The sequence below is a fragment of the Hordeum vulgare genome, chromosome 3H (genome assembly GCF_904849725.1).
Source record: "Hordeum vulgare subsp. vulgare chromosome 3H, MorexV3_pseudomolecules_assembly, whole genome shotgun sequence".
Lineage (NCBI taxonomy): Eukaryota > Viridiplantae > Streptophyta > Magnoliopsida > Poales > Poaceae > Hordeum > Hordeum vulgare.
In genome coordinates, this window is record NC_058520.1 from 506,504,736 (window position 1) to 506,508,573 (window position 3,838).

Below are 3,838 nucleotides of genomic sequence, written 5' to 3' on the forward strand. Positions count from 1 at the left end.
GGATTTCATAGCTTCAAGCCATTTGTTGGAATTCGGGCCCGCCATCGCTTCTTCATAGTTCGAAGGTTCACCGTTGTCTAACAACGTGATTTCCATCAAAGGGTTGACGTACCACTCTGGTGCGGAGCGTGCCCTCGTGGACCTTCGCGGTTCAGTAGTAACTTGATCCGAAGCTTCATGATCATTATCTTCCTCTTAAGTTGGTGTAGGCACCACAGGAACAACTTCCCACGCTGCGCTACTATCCTGTTCGAGAGGGGGTGTAATTACCTCATCAAGTTCTACCTTCCTCCCACTTACTTCTCTCGAGAGAAACTCTTTATCTAGAAAGGATCCGTTCTTGGCAACAAAGGTTTTACCTTCGGATCTAAGATAGAAGGTATACCCAATAGTTTCCTTAGGGTATCCTATGAATAAGCATTTCTCCGCTTTGGGTTCGAGCTTTTCTGGTTGAAGTTTCTTCACATAAGCATCGCAGCCCCAAACTTTAAGAAACGGCAACTTAGGTTTCTTGCCAAACCATAGTTCATACGATGTCGTCTCAACGGATTTAGACGGTGCCCTATTTAAAGTGAATGCTGCAGTTTCTAATGCGTATCCCCAAAATGATAGCGGTAAGTCGGTACGAGACATCATAGATCGTACCATATCTAATAAAGTGCGATTACGACGTTCAGACACTCCGTTGCGTTGCGGTGTGCTAGGCGGCGTCAGTTGTGAAACGATTCCACACTTTCTTAGGTGTGTGCCAAACTCGTGACTCAAATATTCTCCTCCACGATCAGATCGTAGACACTTAATTTTTCTGTCACGTTGATTCTCGACCTCACTCTGAAATTCCTTGAACTTTTCAAATGTCTCAGATTTGTGCTTCATCAAGTAGATATACCCATACCTACTCAAATCATCGGTGAGAGTGAGAACATAACGATAGCCACCGCGAGCTTCAACGTTCATTGGACCACACACATCAGTATGTATTATTTCCAATAAGTCGGTTGCTCTCTCCATTATTCCTGAGAATGGAGTCTTAGTCATCTTGCCCATGAGGCACGGTTCGCATGTGTCAAATGATTCAAAATCAAGAGACTCTAATAGTCCATCAGTATGGAGCTTCCTCATGCGCTTAACACTAATATGACCAAGGCGGCAGTGCCACAAGTATGTGGGACTATCATTATCAACTTTACATCTTTTGGTACTCACACTATGAATATGCGTAACATCACGATCGAGATTCATCAAGAATAAACCATTCACCAGCGGAGCATGACCATAAAACATATCACTCATATAAATAGAACAATCATTATTCTCTGACTTAAATGAGTACCCGTCTCGCATTAAGAAAGACCCTGATACAATATTCATGCTTAAAGCTGGTACTAAATAACAATTATTAAGGTTTAAAACTAATCTCGATGGTAGATGTAGAGGTAACGTGCCGACGGCGATCACATCGACCTTGAAGCCATTCCCGACGCGCATCGTCACCTCGTCCTTTGCCAGTCTCCGCTTATTCCGCAGTTCCTGCTTCGAGTTGCAAATGTGAGCAACAACACCGGTATCAAATACCCCAGGAGCTACTACGAGCGCTGGTAAGGTACACATCAATAACATGTATATCACATATACCTTTAACGTTGTCGGCCTTCTTGTCCGCTAAGTATTTGGGGCAGTTCCGCTTCTAGTGACCTTTTTCCCTTGCAATAGAAGCACTCAGTCTCAGGCTTGGGTCCATTCTTTTTCTTCTTCCCGGCATCTGGCTTACCGGGCGCGGCAACTACTTTGTCGTCTTTCTTGAAGTTCTTCTTACCCTTGCCCTTCTTGAAACTAGTGGTCTTGTTGACCATCAACACTTGATGCTCTTTCTTGATTTCTACTTCTGCAGACTTGAGCATCGAGTACAACTCGGGAATGGTCTTCTCCATCCCTTGCATGTTGTAGTTAAGCACAAAGCCTTTGTATCTTGGTGGGAGAGACTGGAGGATTCTGTCAATTATAGCATCATCCGGAAGTTTGACTCCAAGTGAAGTCAGACGACCGTGTAACCCAGACATTTTGAGTATGTGCTCACTGACAGAACTATTCTCCTCCATCTTACACCTAAAGAACTTGTCAGAGACTTCATATCTCTCGACACGGGCATGAGATTGAAAAACTAGCTTTAGCTCTTGGAACATCTCATATGCACCGTGTTGCTCAAAACACCTTTGGAGCCCCGTTTCTAAATTGTATATGATGGGGAACGTAGCATGGGAAACAAAAAAATTCCTACGCGCACGAAGACCTATCATGGTGATGTCCATCTACGAGAGGGGATGAGTGATCTACGTACCCTTGTAGATCGTACAGCAGAAGCGTTAGTGAACGCGGTTGATGTACTGGAACGTCCTCACGTCCCTCGATCCGCCCCGCGAACAATCCCGCGATCAGTCCCACGATCTAGTACCGAACGGACGGCACCTCCACGTTCAGCACACGTACAGCTCGACGATGATCTCGGCCTTCTTGATCCAGCAAGAGAGACGGAGAGGTAGAAGAGTTCTCCGGCAGCGTGACGGCGCTCCGGAGGTTGGTGATGACCTTGTCTCAGCAGGGCTCCGCCCGAGCTCCGCAGAAACGCGATCTAGAGGAAAAACCGTGGAGGTATGTGGTCGGGATGCCGTGGAAAAGTCGTCTCAATTCAGCCCCAATACCTCCGTATATATAGGTGGGAGGGAGGGGACCTTTCTTTGGGGCTCAAGGAGCCCCAAGGGGGTCGGCCGAGTCCAAGGGGGGAAGGCTCCCCCCCCCAAACCGAGTTGGACTTGGTTTGGTGGGTGGGAGTCCTTCCCTTCCTTCCCACCTCCCTTTTTTTTCTTTTCTTTGATTTTCCTTTGTATGGCGCATAGGGCCCTTTTAGGCTGTCCCACCAGCCCACTAAGGGCTGGTGCGCCACCCTTATGGCCTATGGGCTTCCCCGGGGTGGGTTGCCCCCCCCCCCCCCCCCCGGTGAACTCCCGGAACCCATTCGTCATTCCCGTTACATTCCCGGTAACTCCGAAAACCTTCCGGTAATCAAATGAGGTCATCCTATATATCAATCTTTGTTTTCGGACTATTCCGGAAACCCTCGTGACGTCAGTGATCTCATCCGGGACTCCGAACAACATTCGGTAACCAACCATATAACTCAAATACGCATAAAACAACGTCGAACCTTAAGTGTGCAGACCCTGCGGGTTCAAGAACTATGTAGACATGACCCGAGAGACTCCTCGGTCAATATCCAATAGCGGGACCTGGATGCCCATATTGGATCCTACATATTCGACGAAGATCTTATCGTTTGACCCTCAGTGCCAAGGATTCATATAATCCCGTATGTCATTCCCTTTGTCCTTCGGTATGTTACTTGCCCGAGATTCGATCGTCAGTATCCGTATACCTATTTCAATCTCGTTTACCGGCAAGTCTCTTTACTCGTTCCGTAATACAAGATTCTGCAACTTACACTAAGTTACATTGCTTGCAAGGCTTGTGTGTGATGTTGTATTACCGAGTGGGCCCCGAGATACCTCTCCGTCACACTGAGTGACAAATCCCAGTCTTGATCCATACTAACTCAACTAACACCTTCGGAGATACCTGTAGAGCATATTTATAGTCACCCAGTTACGTTGCGACGTTTGATACACACAAAGCATTCCTCCGGTGTCAGTGAGTTATATGATCTCATGGTCATAGGAATAAATACTTGACACGCAGAAAACAGTAGCAACAAAATGACACGATCAACATGCTACGTCTTATTAGTTTGGGTCTAGTCCATCACGTGATTCTCCTAATGACGTGA